The sequence below is a fragment of the Rhinichthys klamathensis genome, unplaced genomic scaffold, assembly GCF_029890125.1.
Source record: "Rhinichthys klamathensis goyatoka isolate OS25496 unplaced genomic scaffold, OSU_Roscu_1.1 h1tg000438l_1, whole genome shotgun sequence".
Taxonomy (NCBI): Eukaryota; Metazoa; Chordata; class Actinopteri; order Cypriniformes; family Leuciscidae; genus Rhinichthys; species Rhinichthys klamathensis.
This window is the reverse complement of record NW_026606934.1, coordinates 472,501-498,985: the sequence shown is the minus strand read 5'-3', so window position 1 is coordinate 498,985 and position 26,485 is coordinate 472,501.

The window sequence follows — 26,485 nt, the reverse complement described above, 5'->3', positions numbered from 1 at the left end:
TGTCTAAACCCCAAGTGATGAGTAGGTTTAGGGGCGGGGTCAGGGGTAGGTCATTCGTACAAATTCATACAAATCGGGCAACTCGTAAAATACACTCACCGGCCACTTTATTAGGTACACCTGTCCAACTGCTCGTTAACACTTAATTTCTAAGCAGCCAATCACATGGCGGCAACTCAGTGCATGTAGACATGGTCAAGACAATCTCCTGCAGTTCAAACCGAGCATCAGTATGGGGAAGAAAGTTTATTTGAGTGACTTTGAACGTTGCATGATTGTTGGTGCCAGAAGGGCTGGTCTGAGTATTTCAGAAACTGCTAATCTACTGGGATTTTCACGCACAACCATCTCTAGGGTTTACAGAGAATGGTCCGAAAAAGAAAAAACATCCAGTGAGCGGCAGTTCTGTGGGCGGAAATGCCTTGTTGATGCCAGAGGTCAGAGGAGAATGGCCAGACTGGTTCGAGCTGATAGAAGGGCAACAGTGACTGAAATAACCACTCGTTACAACCGAGGTATGCAGCAAAGCATTTGTGAAGCCACAACACGCACAACCTTGAGGCGGATGGGCTACAACAGCAGAAGACGCCACCGGGTACCACTCATCTCCACTACAAATAGGAAAAAGAGGCTACAATTTGCAAGAGCTCACCAAAATTGAACAGTTGAAGACTGGAAAAATGTTGCCTGGTCTGATGAGTCTCGATTTCTGTTGAGACATTCAGATGGTAGAGTCAGAATTTGGCGTAAACAGAATGAGAACATGGAACCATCATGCCTTGTTACCACTGTGCAGGCTGGTGGTGGTGGTGGTGTAATGGTGTGGGGGATGTTTTCCTGGCACACTTTAGGCCCCTTAGTGCCAATTGGGCATCGTTTAAATGCCACGGCCTACCTGAGCATTGTTTCTGACCATGTCCATCCCTTTATGGCCACCATGTACCCATCCTCTGATGGCTACTTCCACCATGTCACAAAGCTCTAATCATTTCAAATTGGTTTCTTGAACATGACAATGAGTTCACTGTACTAAAATGGCCTCCACAGTCACCAGATCTCAACCCAATAGAGCATCTTTGGGATGTGGTGGAACGGGAGATTCGCATCATGGATGTGCAGCCGACAAATCTGCGGCAACTGTGTGATGCCATCATGTCAATATGGACCAAACTCCCTGAGGAATGCTTCCAGCACCTTGTTGAATCTATGCCACGAAGAATTGAGGCAGTTCTGAAGGCAAAAGGGGGTCCAACCCGTTACTAGCATGGGGTACCTAATAAAGTGGCCGGTGAGTGTATGTACGATTTAGCAAAAATTCGTACGAGTGAGGTCATATGAATTCGTACGAATTAGCCACCTCGTAAAATACGTACGAATCGCCGTGAGATTTTTTTTTTTTTTTTTTTTTTCAAATTGTTTGTTGATTTATATGTCATGGCTGTCTTGAAGGGTTGTTGTTTTGGATAGTTAGTTTAACCTTAGGTGTCCAGATACAGAATTTTGGTAATTATTTTCTGTATGTTTCTTCACCCAAACTTATTTGCTTATATCGACGAACAATTCACACCTGTGGTTGAGAGCGCATGAATGACAGAGCAGGGATGTATGGCAGAGGAAGTCAGAGAAGAAGTGCATATTTCTGCGTCAGAGCATTGGAAAGCTTATGCAATGGCATGGGAGATTGGCAGTGTGTCCGATGAGAAGCGCGTTGCTCAGGGAACGTTGGGTTAACCGCACATGGGAGAGCGGTCCAAAAGAACCGCGTCTTGATTGGGACGCTCGGGCCTGCCAGCGCTGGGAGTGACAAGCAGTGCCAGTGGATCAGAGCCGGCCTGCCACTGATGTTTAATGTTCACACATGCACTGGGAAGCACTGTCCAAGAAAACCAATTTGGAGTGCAGTTTGAGAATACACTTTAAAAAGGGGCACTTTTCCATCTGCCTTCTGTCCCTCGTCTTCGTCCAAGAGAAAAGCAACAGAGAGAGGGGAAAAAAGACAGTATGAAGAAGTGGAGTGCTTAAGTTCATAATCAGTTACAATTGAGTTTGTTTATTGACAGCACTGAAAGAACCTCTTGGCAACACCGTGTGTGTATAAATACAACAATAAAAGCCTCAGTTAATTCTGTTAGTAGTCAAAATCTCCAAACCCATACTTGTCTCAGCGGCCTCCTTTACATCTGGCGTTAACATGCGCTTCGAACACGCAAAATGGAAAACAGCACTTGCGTATTACTTCAGAGGTCGTGTCAACCGAACATTTCCGTCATTTATCAAGTTTTAAAACACCTTTTCTGTCATTTTGAAATTGTTCGAAAAAATAAGGTATCTGGCCAATAGCATTTTCCACAGTAAAGGATGCTAATGCAGATTAGAAGTGAAAGGGGGATATAGACATTTTAAAGCTCCCCTGCGAATACAGACTAAGAAAGAGACGCCAGTGAGGATTTAAGGAGAGAAACGAGAGGTGTATTCCAGTCGCATGATCCATGGAATATTCATGTTCAGTAAATCGAGCGACGTTGGGAAATTTACAGCCCATCATAGTAACCGTAGCGGAAAATGATTATTTGTAGTGCAAGGTCTGTTATCACTTAGGGTGTATTCACACCAGGAAAGTCCGATAGTTCACTTGCTTTGGAACGGACCAAATAATTTTTTTTTTTTTTTTTTGGTACGGTTCGCTTTCACACTGCTCTTTTTGCAAGTGAACCAAAATGTGTAAACAAAACCACACGTGTGCTAAGGTCGTCCATTCATTGGACAATGATTCTCAAGTAGGGAAATCAGGAAGTGCAAAAAAGGCTCAGCATGGAGATATTTCGTACTGCAATATTTGTTATTTTACTAATTTTGTGTTATTCTGTACAAACGCAATATGAAGAAACTGCGCAGAAGACGGATAAGGTATAAAGTTTTGATTCATAGAGAGGGGCTATGTTCACACATTCAAATAATGAGATTCTTATTGTATATACTGCTAACAAGTGCTGTCAATGTTAACGCTGCGATTAAGTTTGTCCAGTTTAACGCAGCGTCATCCTTGTAACTATTAAATGAACTGCAAAAGCTTTTTTTTTTGCATCTATGCGCGATTAGACTAAAGAGAACGCGCTGTATGTGAATGTCCTGATGCACACACACACTCATTCATTCATTCCATTCCAATGATGCACACACACGAAGCTCAGGAAGACGCGCATCAGTATCGTGTGGCCAGACAGCGCGCCGGACTGGAATTCTCTTTCGCACTTGAACAACAATAACACAAACCATTATGCCAAAATCTCCGACTACGGAAGCCTGTTAACTCAAAGGCGCAGTGCTTTCTTGCAATTGGGTCGGTTCATGTTCACACCGTAAACGAACCGTACCAGAGTTCGTTTGGAAGCGTACCGAGACCACCTCTTCAGCTGGGTCTCGGTTCGGTTGTTTGGTCCGCACCCGAGTGCGATTGCTGTATTCACACCTGGCCAAAAGGTCCGCACCAAGGGGGGAAACGAACTAGAGTTCGATTCAATCGAACCAAACAAGGCAGGTGTGAATACACCCTTAGTTGTACTGCATGTACATAATGAAACGCATTAGCATTTACACTTTCACTTGACTGTGGTCAAGTGTGATCTGATTACTGAAAACGCATGTTAATTCTAGGTGTCAAGTCTCTGCATTCATAGCAATCCAGTTTTGAGTTTTGTTTGTCTGTGTGATGAGTTCTGTGATATTGTTTAGTTGTCGTCTATATGTACCCATGCAGACTGACGTCTTTGGCTGTTGCGTCACATCTCACTTACTCATTATGTGCCGCTTGCTCTAAGTGTGGTTTGGCAAAAGGGATGGACTGAAACTGAAAAACAGCTCAGGCCCTATACTGGCCAATCACAACCACAGCATATAATCCCCCACTGTTTCACATGTACATGAGATGCAAACTTAGACAATAATGTAAAAACATCAATAGCACATGAGCTTTTCAATGATTCCTATCTTATTTTATCCTACGGGGCTGTTGAATGCTTGAATCTGATTGGTTGATGAACGTTATAAGGTTTGCAGTTATTTTCAGGGAAAGTAGTTCCAGCAGGTCTCGACCGCATTACAGCTCCGTATCACTACGCCAAATGATTTCAGTTATTTCAAGCCTACAACAACAAAAGAACCAAAACCCACAATGACACAGACCAACTAAATAAATATAGTAAACAGTAGGATAAAAACGACAAATTGTTCCATGTTTTATTATGTACGGAAAGCACATACTCGCTTTCTTCCGATCAAACACACACACATACAATACGGACACACACTCGCACAGAAACGTGTTGTAAGCATTGCTTTGATTATTTTATCAGTGAAATAGTTTATCATCTTAAAAGCGATATGATATTTCTCATTAGCGAGGTTATAATCGCGCTGTTCTTGGAGCAAATAAACTTACAGTAGAGGCGCTGCTGCCAAACACTTTTGAGAGACACTCAGACTCGGGTAATTTTATTATTTTATTTTATTTTTTATCATTTTTATTTTATTATTTTATTTTATAATTGTATTTATTTTTAAATAATTGTTTTATTTTATTTTAATATTTTTTTTTGTTTTTATTATTTTTATTTTTTTATTTTTTATCATATCATTGCATCATTTAATTTTAATTTCATGCACATATATATTTTTATATTTATTTATTTATATAAAAAAAAGCCTAAATAAATATATAAATAAACAAATACATTTAGCTGGATATATTTTCTTTTAAACTGCCCAGGTAACCTGCAGATGTAGGAGTGTTTACAGTGATTTTGTCCGTAATGAGATAAGGTAGCCTTGAAACACGGATGTTTCTTATTCTCCGTTGCAGTGATGTCAGGCTTTTTGTTTCCAGTATATGCAGGTGTGAGAGAGTGTAGGACTAAGAGACAGTCTGGCACTGCATTTTGTGCCAAAAAGAGAGACATTGCAAAATGTATCCATCTGCACTGCCATCCACCCACACTTACATACAGTATATCTACTTTTGCATTGGCCGCCATGCAACTCAATCATTTATACACACAGTCTGACAGACAGAAGGGGGGATTTCCACAAGACCTCTGTGAAAATCCATATGCAAACCAATGGTTTTGTGAAATGTCAAAACTGGAGATCAAACCAAATCAAACAAGTGGTATAAAGAATTGGCTTGGGATTTGCGCAGTAGTGGTCACAATGGTTGTCATTTTTGGGAGGGGAATAATTGGCATAATTTGGTAATAATAGAGTAAGAGGGGAAAAAAATGTATAAGAGAAGTTTATTATGGCGAATGAAGCCACCAGCGTCTGAGTTACATGTGATACAGCTCACCACAAATTCGCCTTACGTTATATGTAATGTATATTATATGAATTATGCGGTTGAATATGAATGTTTGGGTGTGTAACATAGTTCCATTTCTTAGTGCATCTATCGTCTTGATAGACTACCGTGTTTAGTACATGAAAGGAAATTGCATTCCAGAGATGATTCCCAATCCCAATTGCATTTATAAAAATCATATGTATGATGTACTGAACATATTATATTAAAGAGCTAATTTGAAGTAGAACTAATGCAGCAGTCATGTTAACAGATCTGCTTGTTCCCAGCAAACTATAGTAATTTGTCTTTGGCCTGCAAACTATAGCTGGCAGCAAATTTAGGGATTGTTCAACTTTAATCAGTGTATTGCATTGTAGGTTGACTATAGGCATAAAAAGTAGAGCAAATATTAGGGACTTAAAAAAAAAAAAATTCCCCCCAATTTTGAACCCCTACAGTGTTTTCAAGTATTTTGTATATACATGTACACACTAAGAAATGACACCACTTGTTTTATTCGATTTATAAAAACCAACCGGAAATGGTTTTTATGGACAGTATCATCTGAATTTTTTTCTGAGCCGACATAAATTCAAGTTATCTCAAACCAGCATGGTTTAAACGAGGGATGTGTTAAATGAAGTGTTTTGTTGCCGAAAGTGCATCATCAGCTTGAACAAATAATAGGAAAGCTGCCTAGTTAGTATAAGAACTGCTTGTTTTTCCTCAGGTCCTCCTAGTGCTCTTAATCAACGATGTTATCAATGCTGTGGAATCTGGCCTGCTTGCATCATGTGCGCTAACAGTGGAACCTCAATGGAGACAGCTCCTATTTCCCAGACCTTTCCTTCATGACAGAGCGGGTCCGTGAACAATGCGTCTCTGTGCAGTTTGTTTTCTCCAGCGATCAACTTGTTTTTAACATCCTCTGCGTTGAGTGGTGGCAATGGAAAGAGAGGGCCGGGCCCTGGCCATACTCTGGGTTTCAGTTCTGCTGCTTGAGCCCAGTGGACGAGCCTGACACTTCTAAGGGAGTCCCGTACCCACGGGCACCTACGCCAAGCTTTGAGTTCACTGTTTTGACTGGGTATGTGTTGGGTGAGGGGGCGAATGCTTACTGTATGGGAAGTGGCAGAGTAGTAGCTGCCAAGCTGATTTGATTTGCCATTTCCCAAGACTCCCTATTCTAAAATATTTCTGCCAAACCCTGGCCATAATGGTTTTTGCATTCAATCAAGGGTAGTGGCAAGCATTGGACAAGGCGTGTTGGGAAAGTGGGCTTGGAAGAGCTCTAGGTGAAGTGCCAGGAAGTGATGACAACTGTGTGGTTTGTGGAGCGTCACACCACAAAGACTCCTGAAGAAAAGGTACACTTTGCTCCTGCCTAGTCGCACAAATGGAGTTGTTTTCTCCAAGAGAGGAAAATATGACAGCTAATGCATCTAAACTGCCATATGCGCACACTCACACACCCCCTTCCCACCCACCCATGAAATTAGATGTTTTGCTAAAATATGGAATCCGTTTTTAGGGTGGAGTACATTGGGTTGCTTTACATTGGTGCTTAGCTATTGGTAAGGGACTCCGATGGTTTCCACTGTTCTTACACCACTTTAGCCATGTTTTACGATGTTCTTCACTTGAGTGGACACACAAGCCTCCTTAAGAACACTGCAGAGACCAAAGTGGCGAGAACACATCCCGAGAGAGCTGGATTTGCTTAATTCTTGCACAACGGACCTATGCTCAGTCTGGACGCACGCTAAGCGTACGCGTCAGAGTGTTTCCGTCGTTACCTCGTTAGCTAAGCCTTGTGTTGGGATTATGGGAAATGTCTTGGTGACCCTGGAAACAAAAGCATGACTTAATCAGCCTATAAAAACAGAGACAGTGGCCAAGACATTGGATTCAGCCAAGAGGCCTGCCATACACCGCACTGCTACATACTAGAGCCGTAAACATGCAGGACGGAAAAAGTTATTGACAAATATTGATTATTTGTACAGGCAGGACTTAAAGGGATAGCCCACCCACAAATTAAATGCACTCACCCTCATGTTGTTCCAAACATGTATGAGTTTCTTTCTTCTGTTGAACACAAAAGAAGATATTTTAAAGAATGTTGGTAACCAGACAGTTGATGGTAGCCACTGACTTCTATAGTATTTTTTTTCCCTACTATGGAAGTCAATGGCTACTGTCAACTGCTTGATTGCCAACATTCTTCAAAAAATCTTCTTTTGTGTTCAACAGAAGAAAGAAACTCATACAGGTTTGGAACAACATGAGGGTGAGTAATTAATGACAACATTTTCATTTTTGGCTGAACCATCCCTTTGAAAGGGGCATGTTGCCCATTTCAGAAGCTCAGGTCACCAGGAAGTAGGAATTTGTTTACTATGCAGTGGAGTGGAATACCAGGTTTCATACTTGTGCTTATCAGAGTGTGCATACAAATTTGTTGCAAATTAACATGTTTACGCAAAAATGCCTGTTAATAATTTTCACAGAATCATTTCCTCTTAAGGCAAACAACATCACAGAAATAAATTACACATTAGGGAGTGCCTTAGAGTTGTTTGGTAAAGTGCAATGACATCATGTTCTATTTTTAAGATGTGACTTTGCACATTCAAAAAATTGACTGAACTGAGAAACTGCGATAGTTAATGTTTCATAAAGCCTGTCCCAACTTTTCTGTTACTCCAATTACTATCACCACAACAGGAAATCTCCCAAGAGTTTGGAAATAATTAATAAAGGATCCTAAACATGGTCTGAGTTGTAGTGCTTTACAATGACTTCTTGGCAACGTTGTGACGGTAGCCAGCAGACCATTACTAGGACGCCAACTCAGTTACATGTCTGTGGCTGGGGCGGTGCTGTGTCTTCTGAGCATAGATCTGGCTTAGGCTAAAATTTGTGTGAAGTGGCTCCATATGGGCTCAGCCAACAGCGTCCAAAACCATTGAGGTTGCAGAGGCAGTCTGACGCACAACAGCAGCAAGGGGCAGTCGATTCTATTTTAGCAATTACGTACAGAACAGCCTGGCACATAGAGGACCTGAGAAAATAGCAAAACACAGTGTTACTACTGGTCAGTTTGTCAATACATTCACTATGGTTAAGTACCTTTTTAAGATATAAAACATTCAGCACAAGAGGGTAGCCAAAAAATTATTCTCACAATAGAGTTGTAAGTGAATGATGAATCATCCTGAAAGGCATGCGGGGTGTTCAGACCTTAGCATAATTATCTGTATTTTAGATGGTAAACCTCAAGTGTATCGTATTCATGCTGCTTTATTAGCTTCAAATGAATGGTGGTCTCAATAGAAGAACTGATGACACTAGTATAAAGTCAAAGCATTAGTACAGATGTAGTTACATGCCATTAAATGTCATTACAACAATAGAAATATGATTGAGCCAATGAGTTGCAAACAAGCCAAAGCAAAGATAGTATGGGTTCTGACATGGTGGAAATGTGAAGCAGATGTACTTCCCTCATCCAAGATGCTGTCAGATGGCTTTATCAGCCCCAGCCCTGTGGGAACTGCCCTTTAACCCTGAACACACCAAGAACTCTCTACCATTCTGGTATTCAGACATTTGAGGTAATTCACATTTTCTTTCTTTTCACCTAGCGTTGCTCAGTCGTCTTTGTGCACTTGTAATTATGCATTTTACTGATGTCCGATTTGGTAAACAAATTGTTCATTTCAACCGATTCACAGAAGTGATCAGGGGTCAGGGTTTCCCCATCGTCAGCCAACTATGGTCGCAAGTTCCGTCGTTATCAGCATTGTTCAACGAGTCTGTTTCCAAAAGCCACAGTTCCAACTAACATTCGCAAACAGTATCGCAAATTTGTGTAGTTTGAACGAGAGCTTTCAACCTGTGGTTAGAAGCATAGTTTTTTGTTCGCACAACATGTGGACTTAAAATAAGCAAGCTGACATTCGGTACAATTTATATATTTTATTTAATATATATATATATATACAAACGTCATTCACGTCTTTTAGTTTGTCAAGAGATTTAAAGTTCTGTTTTTGAAGAGAAAATATGTAGCATTGATTCAATCTCCAACAGATTCATTAAAAGAAGTTATTACTCCACCACCTGCGTGACATCATTAATCAACGTGGTTGAACGACAAATTTGCGACAGTATGGTTTCGGGAAACAGTCGTGACTAGCTAGTTGATTTCTTCAACACATGCATCGTATAATGGTAGTTAAGCAGTGGGTTACATCGTTGTATGGGAAACACACCCCTGATCGATTAATTGAACTGAATAAGTGTAAGAGGTTCTCAGTGGTTCTAAATGTTTTATTTTTTTTTCCCTGTGAAAAAAGGTTATCATCTGGAAAGATGTTATTTCAGAGAAATCAGCTGATCAAGGGAAAACAGTGCATTCTTCCATATGACATGGATATTTGCATGGTGATCTGCAACTTTTCCTCATTTGCACCTTTATTATGAGGAGCTTGCAGGTAAGGAAGAACTGTTATAGTGGACCCCCCACACCATCAAACTTATTACCAGGCAGAGCCCATATTCTGCTCTTAAGCCCCTACGGCCTTTGGAGCCGGATCAACTGCAGATCAGAGAGTAAGTGTCAGGGCTGCAGTCCAATGCTAATGGCAAATAGAAGGATAAGAACCATATGACGAGCCCAAAACCCTCAGTTCTTCTGCCACACACCTGGGGAGAAGTGAGGACTCTGGTTAGAGTCATGGATAACAGAGCCCCAGATCTGGCTTCAGCACTTCAGAATGTCAATACGCCCTTTCTGGACCATGAAACTTCACAAGGTGAGAGGACACTGGAGAATCACATCATCTGAGATGGTTTTTGGGGTCTAAACCTTGTCTTTGGTTGACTACTCAAGCTCACAAGTCTCTTTCCAACCTAGTCTTCACATCTTTTTCACATCTTCATGTAAAAGGGCTTTTATATGTTGGACTCTTTCACAGCTTTTTTTCCTTGATGGCATTTGTTTCCCTTTGCTCTTTATTATTCTCAAGACATCCATTTCAAATTCTTTTATAGGCTGTTCAAAATGGTAATGATGTGAGATCCCAAACCGCCGACTGATTTAGAGGACTTGGATCCTGGCTGAGCGAGTGCAGACTGGGTTGCACAGAACGTCCAAAGCCACTAAGGTACACTAACTGACCCAAACGTAAGTTTGGCCTTTCTTTATCTTCAAGATTTCATCAACTCTCCCTAACTTTGTTACCCTCTGCTTCTTTCAGCACCCCTCCAGTCAGTGTATTTCTCTCCCACTTCATCCCGCATGCTTCGGAGACACATCTCTCCCCGACTAAGATTTCACATTTGTGATTCTGCACAAGCTTCCGCACTCTCTTTCTCTACCTTCCTAATCGCAGTATTGCTCAAGACAATGATTTCAAAACAGGGCAATTAGTGTAATGTTGGTGAACGGCTGGCATATACGGATGTTTCCTATTAAAATCATTGTTGGCTTCAGCATCCGACTCAACTACTTTCTCTCTTGGCAGTGGAACCTCTCTTGCAAATGAGCTCTGTGAAACCTTATCCCCCACTGGATTCAAAGATTTTGTATCACTGTATGCAGAGTAAGTCCAGATGAGTTGATTCCTCAATATGGAGGCGATTGCCAGACCACTGAACTGTGGTGAAGGTCTGGTATTAAGGACCGTAACAAGTGACTGGCTTTCACCTCTGATTCTCTGAGCCAATTTGAACGATCTCCATCGTATGAAGTCTCCACATGATATGAGGGTCCACCAAAGCTGAGATGATTCATTAGGAGGGCATAATCCAGGTCAGTCATTTTTATTGGAGCACAGTTGACTTTATGACTTTATACAGTTTGTATACTCAGTTTCAAACTTTAGTTTGATAAGGTAGCATTGGGTGTGCTCCAGCATAATTTTAGACTCTAAAGTTAATCTCTGCCGTCTACGAGCCAGCAACGTCTTTGGTTGTTTCCAGGCAAAGCTTCACAAATCATGCCAGGGTACTTTGCGACTGCTGACGCAAGAGCTCAAAATAAAAGGGTCTTTTCCCTGCTATTCTCAGTCAGAATATAACTCAGGCACAACATGGTCAAATTTTTAGATGAAAGGCTGTGGTGGTGGCTGCTTCCCAAGATTTCCTCATAATCATAATCTGACAGTGATAACCCTTGAAATTTATGTCTACTGTATAAGAGTGAAGTCAAGAGGCCAAAAGAGGTGCTGCTGTGCATATACGCTTGAGAAAAGAATGAATTGTTGGGTGGGGATTTTCTTCATACAAACGTTCATAAATACAGGTGGATTTGGTGGCCTGGAGGATATGCATCTTTGTTTCCATGTCCTCAATCTCTGTTTCATCTGAATGTAAAAAATGCTGGAATTACCAGAAGGGTGTGCCGTGGTTTCTCAATACAGACGAGTCGCCGGTCCTTCTCTAAAACCAACACATGGAATTCTCTCAGTCTGCTTTGATAATCCTCAGTCCTGCTCCCCTCACTGTTAACCTTTCTCTCAAAGCCTGGAGAGTAGTGGGGTGTCCTCCAAGCAAGCAGGGATCTACCATTGTCAGTCTGTAGGGGTGTTTTGATTAAGGGTGAGGTGTATGGTGGTGATTATTTGCCGTCAAGGGGAGCTTGAGCAGAAGCAGGCAAAGGCCTCTCTGTTTGTTTGGACAGGGAATATTGGTGTTTTGTCGTGGGAACAAAATGCCTAGAAGACCGTCCTGGATTAAGACTAAGGGCTGAGGTGGCAGATAAAGTTTCTTTTGGTTAATATCCACTGTACATACTTGATAATCTCAATAATGGAAGCAAAACATCCACGATAATGACCTCAGCCACAAGGCAGCCCTCAACTGTTGGGGCTCTCCTAAACAGCCTTCATCTGTAGTAGGAGAGTATGAAGTGCAGAGGGAGCTCCCAGAGTCCTCTTATTTCCATTGGTGTGTGGTGAAAGGGGGATGAGGAGTGTGTATGTGTGTGTGGAAGTATCCATGTGTGCAAGTCAGAAGGAAAGGGGCACGTCTGGGTCCAACCTGACAACAAGCGCATATGGAAGTGATCAGTTGGCTGTTGGCTGGCATGACGTCTCATTTTTGAAGAAGTGATGGAGTTGGGGGTAAACATATCCTACATGGCCTGTGATGGTTTCTGAACCCGACTCAATTAGATGGGAATGGAATTCTTGGAGAATGGAGGAAACGATCAGTGTTTGCTCCCGGTAGTTCCCTGCAGGAGTGCTGGAGGCGGCCCACTTATGAACAAAGACACTGCTCAAAAGTTTATTAAGAAAGTGACAGGAGAACAGTAATATTAAGAGACAATGGTAGGAAGAGGATTATGCAGAAATCCAACCCCAAAGTTCCTAAACTCACAGTACAATATTCATAAAAAGGCACATAATCTGCGACAATTACAGGTGTGTGAGAGATTCGGAGGGCGGTTTTGAATGTTAAAGTGTAAAACAGTAATCACACACTAGCAGATGGGAGTGATCATGCTTGACTGAACAGAATATACTGTCATCCGGCCTCACTATTAAGCTACAAAACAACCACATACCATAATCATATTGCCATCATCATTATGAAAGAAAAAACAGGGTATTGACCTCATTTCCTCTCTAATGGTTTTCCAATTGTTTTCTGACCATCTCACTGATTGTTCCAATAGATTATCTGTGTGTTTTAGGCTCAGAGAGAAGAAAACGCCATTGAAACACCATGTGCTGTGATGTTTTATCCACGTTCGAAACTTTATCAAACTACATTCTATTAACATATCAGAAAACATGCATGCTCTTGTTTTGTATTGACAGTAAGCATTGTCTTTATTAGTCTATCAAAAAGGATAAATGTCTTAGACCATCTGTTTTGACAACATGTCTGGTCTGACTAAAGTGCATCTGTTGTTTTGTGTGGAGTGATGATGCCATGCTATAAAAGCCAATTATAATGGATATGACCATAATTGAGAGGGTTGCTACTGAGGTCATTTCCTGTCAATTCCGTGGCCCGCCTCTCTGAGGGTGGTCAGTGAGAATGTGGGTCTCAGCATGTGGGCCTGTCTGGACTGTCTGGGGCCCTGATGGATCAACTCCTCATTCATCACGTGAAACACCATTACACGCACACGCACACACACACACTGTTGGTGCATGGAGGTCTGTCTTGTAATTTCTCTTGACATGTGAAATTGTCACTCATTTCATCCAAATGTTTTTTTTCTTCGTGTGTAGGAGTTCCACCATCACATCATTGACTAGCGTGTGCGTTTAGCAGAGCTGACAATGATGAATGTGAGATCAGTGGGAGGTGATACAGCATTGTGCCTAATATTCTGTCAAATTCAATAACTATTTGTGGACAGTGCAACACATAAGGGAGGAGAAGTTTTGGAGGCCGAAAGTGAGTTTGATGGATGCGGAATGGACTGTTGGACTGATGAATTGACAGAGAGCAGTTAGATGTGATTTTGATTAATGGCCACTCACAACACATTGTTTCTTATTACTGATGATGGGTGTGAAATCTTCGGATCCTCTTTCTGGTCCTTTACGTTAACCCCTATGACAGATTGCTGTCGTCCAGTTGCATTGTTCTTCCTACTTCCCATAGCAACCATAAAGGGCCATAAGCACTGAATGTCACATAGCTTTAGGTGGCCTTCATAACTCATGCTAGAATCTGACATTTGACAAATGGTGTCACAGACTCTTTAGGGAACACTACCTGTCAAACTATGATGTGTGAAGCAATCTGTAAGGACATTCACACACTGTATGAGTTTACATTCAAGATGCATCTGTGATGGTGTGATTCAATGCGATGAGACTTTCTAACCTGTAGATGCTGAGAGATTCTCTGGTATCTTTTCTGAAGTAAATCTCTCTGATGCGTACACACTATAAATTAGAATTTGGCACAATCGAAACCACAGATTATTTCAGGATGAAATTGATCACCACAGTGTTTTCAAACACCTTTGAGGCATTTAATGTGTTAATGTGGAACAGATGTATGTGCATATGTGCATGAGTGAGAGAAAGAGTCTTGCTGAGTCTCACAGCAGTCTGTTTGCCAGGTCTTCACTACGTCCATCATGGTCATACCAGTTAGTTCATCTGCAATCTAGATGGATAACTACTTTCTGCATTATTACATTTTCAAAAAACATCACTTAGTATGATTTATAATCTGTTTTCTGCCTAGGGGCCAAAAATGTTCCCACAAGGACAAAGATTTCGGATATTACCATCTTTGTGGGGACATTTTGTCAATTTTTGGAACATGCTTCATCTTTTCTGTTGGTGTACAATGGAAATTGTATGCATGACAATTCTGTACAGACGACATGGGGCCATAGAAACTTCTGGATTGCATTATTTTCTTCAAATATCAAAAACACTTTCCTCAAAGTAATGGTTTATCGGTGAACCAGATGCAACAGAATATCCCTTTACATTCTTCTCAAAATATTTAGGAAGATATTTCATGCTTGGTGTTGTATTCATCCTTCCCCAGTCTTCTGTCAGCCACATGTCAGGCTTTTGGATCATGTCTCATTTTGTGAGTCAGAAGCAGATGACCTTTTTCTCACCCTCTCTCACTGGACTGAAAGGACCCCCTAACTCTCCTCTTCAATGACTGATGGATGAATTGGGACTGGCATCCACCCCCTACCCAGATGGGCGATGTCCTGTTAGAAGGTTTGGGAGGGGGGGTGTACACGTGAGGCGAAACTGAACCAGGGTAAACGAGTGATTGTCACTCATCTCAAACTCCCTCTTACCTGTCAATCATTATGACTAATGAGAATTACATCATCAGGCGTCCTGAGGGAGAGAATCCTTTGGGGGTGCTACGGATTCACATGCATATGCATGTGTTTGGGTGTGTGCACGTCTGTGTGGGTTTGTGTACTCAAAGGGATAGTTCACCCAAAAAAGAAAATTCAGTCATCATTTACTCAAGTTGTTCCAAACCTGAATGAAGTTCGTTCTTCTGCTGAACACAAAAGAAGATATTTTGAAGAATATGGTTAAATGAACAGTTTGTGGACCTTCCATATATGGAAGTCAATGGGGTCCATCAACTGTTTGGTTACCGACATTCTTCAAAATATCTTCTTTTGTGTTCAGCAGAAAAAAGAAAAAAAAAGTCATCTACCCCATCTAGGCATCTACCCTGCTGGAAGATGTCAGAACTACACCATGTGTTACTAAAAAAATCTTGCCATTCAGAAGTTTTTCCCACACAATATACATATTGCTTATGTTTTATTATGTTGTAGAAGTTGTTTTACCAGTGGTCTAATCTTTTTTGGGGGCTCTCACAGTAATCATATTTTCTCTTACTGCTTGCTTTGATACGAGCTCAGGATAGGTGCTAGTGCAATTAGTTTGGAATTTGCACGTTATTGTGATGTCAGAGGCTAATCAATGATGACATTATTTTTCTGCTGCTCCATAGGGATTGGTCACATGACAATCAGGCGATTGGCTGGAAATATGAGTGAAAATGGCAGATTTCACATCTGGAGGTTTCTGCACCAGCCGAGCAACTGCCATTGAGATGAATGGGAATGCTAACGGATATATTTCTACAGGTATCATAAACTGCTACTGTATAATTAACAGTGCACTATTATTTGTATACTGTAAAAAAAAAGTTGCTGCCTTAAATTTTTAAGTACAATCAAGTAATTTCAGCTTAAATGACATTAAACTGACTTAAATTAAAATAAGTTGAATCAACTTAAAATATGAAAATTGCTTAACTTGTTTTGAGCAATGTAAAAACATGTTTTCATAACGTATTGATCATAATTTTTTTTACAGTGAAATGTCTTTTAGTTTTAGTCAATATTTCAAATATGTTATTAATTATTTTACGTTAAAAACTGCATCTAATTTTATTCAACAAGCATCATGCAAAAGTTGTAATTAAGTTTTGATTATTGTTTAAATATCATCATAATAAATGACTTTTTTGTCTCGTCTTTATCCTTAAAAAACATTTCGCCAGTAATTTCATTGTCAACATTAACACCACTTGTGTGTTTTTCCTATAGTTGCAAGTATTTGACATCAACCATAGAGTGTGATAGGTAATTTTGCTCCTGTTTTGTGTTTTAATCATTCTAGTTGTCCTCGAAACACCTTCCTTTCCGCATTAAAAATGAAAATATTATAGCATATTTGATAGACCGCTGGGATTAAAAACAGGACTGCGTAACGAGAGTGTGTGAATTATTCCAAAATAAATACAACTTCAGCACATTTCACACAGGAGCAAAATATGACAAAGCTAATGACCTTTAAAATGGACGACTCTGTGGAGTCAATCAGAGAATGAGTCGTTAAATTATTATTGTAGCGATCAAAATGATCAAGTTACAGTCGTTGATTAGAATATTTTTTTCTGCACGGAGCGGGTCAATTTTCTGTTCATGAAGCACAAGATGTTCTTATTATCTCAGTCTCAAACACGCTCAACTTTTTTCCACTGCTTCTTTATTACTATCAGATGCTTTCTGATTGTGGTGTCTGTTCCTAAATGAGATTTAATAACATAGCAGATTTTGCCAGCTTTAAAGCACTGACCTGTGAAAGGATATCCCTTTCCATGCGCAACTATACTTGTCGGTTGAGTAATGGTCTTCTCTCCAATTTCTCAACCGTTCTTTTTTTCCAGTGGTGTTCAAGCATGGACGAGATAATCAAGGAGGCGCTCTGACGTCGGCTAGCCACGGCTTGGATGAGAAAATCGTAAGGGAGGTAAATCTGGAGACCAAATGTTGTTTTGGTCTTGTTGTGCTTGTAAAGAGGTGAAATTACAAACGCAAGAAAGCAAGACTGAGGTCAGAAATGGGAGTCCGTTGGTCTGGGTGAGAACGAGAGTGAAAAGCGGATGGAAAATGGAGAAAGTTCATGCAGATTGATGCAAACCAATAGAGCGCAGCAGCAGTTTTCTGCAAGTAAAATTCCTGCTCAGTTTCTCCATAGAGAAACTGATTTTGCAATAATGAATACACTTTTCAAGACAGATTTAATATGTGCTCCAGATTTAGATTTGGTTAGGATGTGGGTGGCTAAATAATGGTTTACACTACCGTATGAGCAATGACTGTGCCAGTAATAAGTGATTTCTTACTTGTTCATTGAGTTTATAAGTTACAATCAACATGCACTATGCTAACTATTAATTTGAACTGAAGTAGCCTAAACAAGATTAATTGGTTCCAATGCCACCACTCATTTACGCTGATATTATATATCCACACTTATTTCTAAAAATGTAAATTTAGTTGCTAAATTAGGGTAACACTTTTTCAATGGTCCACTAGTAGACATTAACTGTAAGTAACTTTGCAACTACTGTACATGTCAACTAGCAGTCCTTAGACTATAGGTGACTTTGGAAGTATGTCAACTTATTCTACTAACCCGAACCTTAACATCTAACCCTAATCTGACAGTCTACTAACACTCGAGTTAGCTGACATGTTGTAAAGTTACTTATAGTTAGCAGAAAGTCTGAAGTATACCGTCAAAATAAAGTATAATCTTAATGGGAATGCTCTAACTCAGTGTAGTTTGTTGATTGAATATAATTTCATTAGTTGCAATACCTCAAAAAGACTGATGCATGATTGCATTAATAGTTTTGTTGAGCCAAAATCTTATACTGATACTAAAGATACTGACTTCTCCATAGCTTTCTTTCCTGCTGTCCTTCTCATTGTCAGTGGGCTCCAGAAACCCAGTGCTAAATGTCAAAAACAGGCCTGTATGTTTGTGCTCACCTGGTGTCTTGTCTTTCTTTGTTCAGCTGTTGTGTGATATTTTAAGCCCATGTTTTTAGGGCCGCACTGAAGACACTCAGAGAAAGACCTTCTGTATAACTGAATGTGACGCGTATATGCTTTTCTCCATGTTTTATATATATTCATATATATATATATATATATATATATATATATATATTGCATGTTTTTTTATGTTTTGTATCATATTTGATACACTCTAAAAAATTCTGGGTTGTTTTAACCCAATTTTGGGTCAGATATGGACAAACCCAATTGCGTTTCTAAATGCAATTTAAAAATTTAACCCAACGGCTGAGTTTGTCCATATTTGACCCAAAATTGGGTTAAAACAACCCAGCATTTTTCAGAGTGTACATCAGGATTTTTTATGGCTCATGTAGTATGATAGTGAAAATATGCAGCTTATACTTGAGGAGGAAAAAAGTAAGATGACATTCTGATGCTTGTAATGTAAATCAATGAGATCTTTATAACAGTATAGCAGTGCTTGCATAAAATGCAATGTCAGACGTCTATATCTGCCAATAAAATGCCTTAGTAAGATGATATTTAAAGCTGCAGTCCGTATCTTTTCCTCTTTGTCGCCATCTGTCTGTTCGAAATCTGTAACTGCAGTGATTCGCGGAATTATCATCTTTACGTGGGTTGTAAATCGGCATGAAACAGCGCGAATGAACAGAGTGCTTTGAGGCGAGTGCTGCTGTCAGTCACGGCGCTGTGTGGATACTGGCAAACAGAATCACAGATTCACTTTTTGAAAGTTTGACCAACATAAGAATTTTCATAAGAAAATGTCTTCTGAACAAGTAAGTAACATCCATTTTTGTTCTGACCAACTAAGGGGGAAAAAGCATTCGACATGATAAGCTTCGTTAGATTTAATCAACGCGATTTACAGCAACCGTGCAAATTATAGCCTACTTTGTTCTCAAATTGTTCATGTTAACAACATCAGCATTGCGTGACTAATGTTAAATTTAATGTGTTTTATGGTTAGCAGCTACCTGTGTAGTTCAGAATTCATATTCTCCATAATAGCAAAACGAGAAAGGCACAACAAAGGACACTCCATAACTGTGTGAATTAAGAAAACCTGTTACACGATTGAACTATTGAAATGTCTTACTTGTTCAGCTGAAAAAAGCCGTCTCTTCTTCCGTTTTGAACCCCTTCAAAACACGGAGTTCACGCACTTTTCAAAAGCCCCGCCGATGATTAATCCTTGTGTTCGCATGAGACGGTTTCTTTCTCTTTCTCTAGCCACCTTAAATCCGAAGTACGAAGTCTTTTGGGTTTTATAACTGCTGAATCTCCAGTTGACACTGATGATTGTTGTTTGGATCTTTCTGGATGCCATAAGTTTAATTATGTAAATTGCTGCGAGAAAAGCCTATACATCTAAACATCTCGTCACGCGCAGTATAGCCGGCTAGCCGAAACTCCTTCTTTATGTGTACGGGGGTGACGTAATGACGCAAAGACATGCTCGAATTTCCCGTGGAAACCCACCAGTACCACTGGAATTAAAATCATTATTACAAGCAAACCGTTTTGAATCTAGCTATGGCAAGCAGATAGTTTTGACCACTGGCAGAATAAGTTTTTTTTAATATATATTATTTTGGATTATTTTTAACTTAAAAAAGTTACGGACTGGAGCTTTAAATGCTTAGTTTTATGATCAAAGCTCTGTCGTTTTAAAACATATAATGCAATGCAATACAATGATGATTAAAAGATGGATAAAAAGCCTGATGGAAAATATTGCATACTCATATTTGAACGTGATTTTTTTTTTTTTTATTATGCATGGATAATCAAGTGAACCTGAATGGCTTCATTCCAGTAAGTTTTCAAAAACAAAATAAGTTATTCTTACTTTATTCAAATCAGTAAATATTTCACAGCAACCACAAGCTTTAACAATTATACTAAAATGACTTTTACTTGCTAAAAAGGTCTAAACTATCAATCAGACGACAGAAGGACTGTAGAAGATTGTGTGTAACAGGTTTATCAGCAAAGTTTTGATCATTTTGGAGGTCTTTCAAATATGATACAGTAGGCTTGTATAGGGTTAATGGGGAGTGTTGCTTCTTCTTTTGTGAAAGAGTGGCCAAAGATCCTCAGGTGAAAGTAGACCGAGTGCATGCGTGTGAAATCCACCGTCTGGTTAACTGTTCGTCTCAGAGATGTTACAGGCTATAATCAGTGTCAGCTCATCTTCAGGGAGGCCAGTAGTGTGAGTCATGGTGGTCTCTGATCTCGGTGAGGCTACCTAGTTGTGGTTCATGAAATAAAAAATTTTTTAAAAGTTATTATTGCTCCCCCCCCTTCAACATATATGCACAAGCATGCACAAACACACACTCTTCCTCAAGCACATAAAGTTCACGCAGTGCATCAGGTGGTGAAAGTGTTTGGAATTGTGTGTGTGTGTGTGTGTTAGGAAGAGATAAAAAGTGACGAATTGCTGCATCTGTTGGCTGTGCAGTGCATGCCTCTGCTAATCTCTAGTGATATATGCACCGTCAAGACATAAAGCCCTGCAACTTGTGGGGTTGGAGAGTTGTGTGAGTGTGTGTTTGTGCATTCACACATTTTACACTGCAAAAAAATATAGTATTTTTGTCTCGTTTTAAGCATAAACTCACTTATTTGATAAAAAATAAAAATAATTCAGGAGACGAGACTTTATATCTTAAGTGATTTTGCTTCCCAAGTAAATGTATCTTGATTTAAGAATGTTAGATGTTTGTACTGGAAAACAAGACAATATGTTTGTTTTTTTTTGTTTTTTTTTTGCAGTGTAAAATGTGTGAATGCACACAGTATTTTGTCTTGTTTTCCAGTACAAACATCTAACATTCTTAAATCAAGATACATTTACTCGGGAAACAAAATCACTTTAGATATAGAGTGTTGTTTCCTAATTTTTATTTAAATAAAAATTAAGTGAGTTTATGCTTACAACAAGACAAAATATCTGCGAATGTGGTAAGAAAAATAAACTTGTAGTTTTAAACTAAAGTTTAAATCTTCCGTTACCCCATTGGCAGATATTTTGTCTTGTTGTAAGCATAAACTCACTTAATATTAATCTTATTTTGATACTTTATATCTCAAGTCATTTTGCTTCCCAACTAAATATCTTGATTTAAGAATGATATGAAATTTGTATTAGAAAACAAGGCAAAAATATTGATAAGGACAATCATTTTTGTAGCGTATTTACTAAGTAGGTCACACTTCGATGAGGTCTGTGTCCGTATGTCTCTGTCTGTCAGAAGAAAACAGCTCACATTATATTTTGCAGTGTTTTGTGCAAGACATCAAGACTGGGGCGACTACAAAGAGTGTTTGCTCTGGTGATAGGGGATTATGGGTAACGTTTGCATCTGTCGGGGCTGCAGTGAGTCAGTGGCCTCACCAGCTGTGCAAGCAACTGGTTTTCTGCATATGGAGGTCAGGGTGAGATAACCTCATGCGGATGATTTATGTTTGCATACACGTGTTTTTCTGTGCGTGTGCGTGTGCGTGTGTGTTTCTTCCTGATTGTCAGATGTCTTCCTGGTTGTGTTACTCCAGTCCACAACTGTGAAGTTCTTCAGAAGCAACATTTGTTTCTGTCAGACATCTTGCTCATGTTGTTCGGTCAGGAGGCGTTTTCTCCGAGGAGGAAACGGAGGGAGTGTCTATGGCACAATCCACAGTACAAACACACAACTAAATACATCTTAGATGAATAGTATGTTCCGTATTTTCGCTCCGATGTCGCACCAGGTCAAAATGATGTTGTTGAGAGGAAAAATAGTACATTGGCATACAGAAAAAGTCACATTCTTATTATTACACTTAATAATGTGAAATACTGGTGAATAAAACAAAACATTGACAAACATGCATTTTAGTTCACCTCACTTCAAAAACAAATCCTTTACATGTATTGGTATTCAGAGCAAAGCAGGAATAAAAGATATAAAACATCTCATACATCTAAAAAATAGAAAAGAATCATGAATTATAGTTGAATTCATCATCAACAAAGTTTATTATAAGCGCCAAGCCTAAACAAATTTAGTGAAAACGTATATATATATACATTCACTTAAAAAGCTGTGCGATAAAATCCATTAATATACTATAGTTTAATAAAATGTTGTCGCTATATGTAGTATTGCATGATTATACTGTGCGGATAGAGTTGGATATCCAATTTTTAATATATTGTTGGTCGATAATATAGTTTGCATTTTGCAAACAATCGCGCATTCAAGATTTGCTATAGTATCTACCCCTTTACATGAGTGCACTGTGACTTCTAAATATTAGATAATATCACTAAATATGAGACCAAGTTTAAAAATATAATACATGATTATGAATCATTTCTGTGTGGAAGTTCTCTATTTTAGTAATGGGTGCTGCCACACATTTTCAGTAATCCAGGCACGTGTATCAGATGGAAGCTTTGCTTCTGCCCCATAAGACCATAAAAATCCCACACTCGTCATGGTAAAAGCCCCCAGTCCAAACAGCTTTCCTCCCATATTCAGTGTCCACACCTTTCCATGTCGCCTCGGTAGAGCCTGCTAAAGCTCTCTCGCTCCTTTATCTCTCCGGACAGCTCAGGTCATCATCGCTACATTTAGACTCGGCGTATTTTCCAAAACTGCAGACGTGTGCAGAAAACGCTTTTTTTCTATCCCAACTTCCAGCGAAGTCGCTGAACCCTGAACCTGAACCCAGACTCACAGATCAGTTGTTTGAAACCGGCCTCTCAATGTAAACTCCTTCCAGCCTCTGAATCGGGCTGGGTTACAGAGGAGGTGCGGACTGTGTGCTGTGTGTATTTACCCTGGTTAAAGATGTTATTTCTACCACATGAGCCGACGCTGGGAGAGCCTGCGTTTAAATGTAATCATACTTAGTGAACTGATCATAGGCGTTCTACCGTAACGGGATACGTGTGTAGCCGGGGAAAGATGCTCGCTTCTCTGGAGGAGTGGAATGGGAAGATGTGGTGGATGGCTGTGCTTTATTTGTGTTGAGATATGAGATGTTGTCCGTGTCACATGTGTGATGTCTTCCTCCACATATCATCTGCTCCGCTCAGACCATGTGGTTTTTCCACCAAGCCTCACAGCTGGGTTACTCTTGAATCATTTGAACCCATCAGAATATCATTGGCTAGTATAGTTTGTGTGCATTAATGCACTGGAAAAGCTGGCCGACATCAGGTGAAGTAATAACACACGACATGGTTTTGCCTTCGACTAGTTGCTTTCATTTTGAGATAACACGTTTCATTCATTTGCATTATTCCTGTGGACTGCAGCAGTTAAATGGCAGATAGATAAAAAGAAGTGTCCTCTAACCTTGAAACCACTTCCTTTTCAGGATTCCTTTGCATAATGAGCCTTTGATAAGGTGCTTTGGGGAATGGGAGGGGAGGGGAAGTGAATGCAGTGTACAACACCATTAAAAACCCACTTTTTGCCACAGTTTAAATGATTATTCACTCAGAAAGGAAAATTCTGTTCTAAAGGTGCTGTTAATTTTTCCATGAAACATAAAATATCCATTGTGGCTGTCGAATCTCATTTGAATATGCACATTTGCCACGTCACGATTGGTTACGGGACACCAATGGGGTTTTGCATCAGGTTAATGTGTGTTAAATGCCAGACTTGGTGTCATCGGGATCAGCAGTTTAATATGATATATAACATTTACTCAAAACTGAAACCTAAATAAATATCAAACTGAGAGGGTTGTTATACCAAAACTTTGGTAGCACTTTATTTTAAGGTGACATATTTACACTTTACTACATGTAACTAAGCCTAAACTAAACCCTAACTCTAAGTACATGTTAATTAATAATACTCAATACTTAAGTACAATGTTACTACATCACCCTAAAATAAAGTGTAACCAAAAGTTTTAATTTGACATTATTATAAAAACAACTTAAGTGTGTTCAAAAACATGGTCATGAAAGTGGCTTTTTATTTTATTGGTATTATATTATCCACAAGTACATCATGTTTGAGATTTGTAATGCACTACAATTGCACATGCAATACAAGTAGAGCTGCCCCCTAATAGTCGGCTAACCGCTAGTCGACTAGAAGAGGATTGGTCGACCAACATTTTATTAGTCGGTTAGTCGCAGAAAAAAAACAGATCGTTAACGGCGCGAAATCCAAACATTTGCTTAACGTTCATCGACCTCAAATATGGCCTATCACTTGAAACATGTAAGTAGCAGCAACATTACAAATTCGCTCGCTCTAACGTTATACTGGATAAATGTGCGCTATCATTAGGCGCATGTGTGGAGACATACAGGCTCCGGCGTGATCACTTGCATTTAACTTTAAATACTCCGTCATTTTTGGTCGTACAGATGTGTCAAACTGAAAATGGCCTACTTTTATTTTTGTAAACTCACGATAACATTTGGCTTTTGTAAAATAATGCTGTCTCGGTCTCAGTAAACTTAAGTGCGTCAAAAACAAACAGACAAAAATGAACCGAAACTCAGTGTATACTATGTGTATACGCGGATATGGCGTCGTTAATGACACGGGCTGTTATTAAAATAGCTGATTTCTCTGGATTGCTGGAAACATTTGGGATAATGCAAGTACACACGTCAACAAAATATATAACATTGTTCGAGTGATTTATGGGTATTTGAATGCAAAAATCGTACATATTGTGCCTTTAATGCACGACATATTTCAAAGTGTCATTAAAAGTTGTTTGAATAATGGCCTCGGGTATCTATTCAACTCAGAGTCCGGCCACACCAAACTGAACTGTGAACTTGTAGCTTCCTGTGCTGTAGGCGTCTGTTGCTAGGGAGCAAGTGGCCCACTCCGTCAATTTCAGCTGGGGTGAAACGCGAGTGCTTTTCTTCGCTTTTTTTCTATGAGGTTTGGCTGGCCATCTTTTATTGATGTACAGTTTCCTTTGAGTCGCAATGAGACTTTCTGTGGGCCAGGACACTTTCAAAAGAGAGGAAATGGGGGTGTGTTTGGAGGTCAAATGGTCCCTTTTGTGGAGCTCCTGGGGGACAATGATGCTATGTGGAGGCGCAGGGGTGAGATCCTTCGGGACCCACAGGGGTATAGCAGGACTGCATGTTGCCGGAGTCGAGGTGGAAACGTCCAGATACAGTTATACAGCCGAGACGGAGAGAGATCATGCATTTTAACTAAGCTTCGTACTGTATTCTGTTTAGCGCAGCGTAAGCAAACAAGTTCGCCCCAGGGGATGAAATTTGAATAGGCAAATTCTTGCTCCTGATGTTTTTAATGAGTTCAATGCAGATGCAACCCAGTAGACTGGCTTTTTATGGCAACCAAAAATTAGGCCACAAAATAATTACTTTCCTCGTCAATAGAATAGTTGCTTGTTTATGAGAGAGCAGGGATGACTGTAACACTAAATATATTACTCATAACAGGGTTATGCAAGTACAAGTCAATCCTCAACCTCCTCCCATAAAATGGGCCGTAATCAAACACAGATATTTTGGTGACACTTTACAGTGAGGTTACATTAGTAAAGTATTTATTAATCTTAACTTCAACATTTACTAATGCATTATTCCTCTTATTTAATGAACTAAAAATGAGCAATTGTATTTTTGGTAACACTTTAGTTTAAGGTCCAATTCTCACTATTAACTAGTTGCTTATTACCATGTATATTACTAGGATATTGGCTGTTTATTAGTACTTATAAAGCACATATTAAAGGGATGGTTCACCCAAAAATTAAGAACACAAATTAAGATATTTTTGATTAAATCTGAGAGCTGTCTCACTCCTCCATAGGCTTCTAAGGGATTGAAACTTGCCGGCCCAGAAAAGTTAGTAAAGACATCGTTAAAATAGTCCGAGTGACTACAGCGGCTCATCCTTAAGTTTATCAAGCGACGAGAATACTTTTTGTGCGCAAAAAACAACAAAAATTACGACTTTATTCAACTATTAATTTTCTTCTGTGTGGGCCTCGAGTGAGTTAACAGCGCAGCGTTGCATACGTAGATTTAAAGTTTCTGACTCCTTTAAATGACATTGATTATGACTTCTGACACTGAAGACCGTTGAGGCAAAATTTCAAATCTTGAGGCTGAACATTTTCAGAACAAACTGACCAAAAGCATAAAGTGTTCCAGTTCCCCTGACTCTCCCTACATTGTAATTCAGTGGGTGTTTTTTTGCAATGATGCAGTGAATCAAACATCATCTTATTTAGTTAATCAAATTCTGTATTTCCGTAAATGATACTGC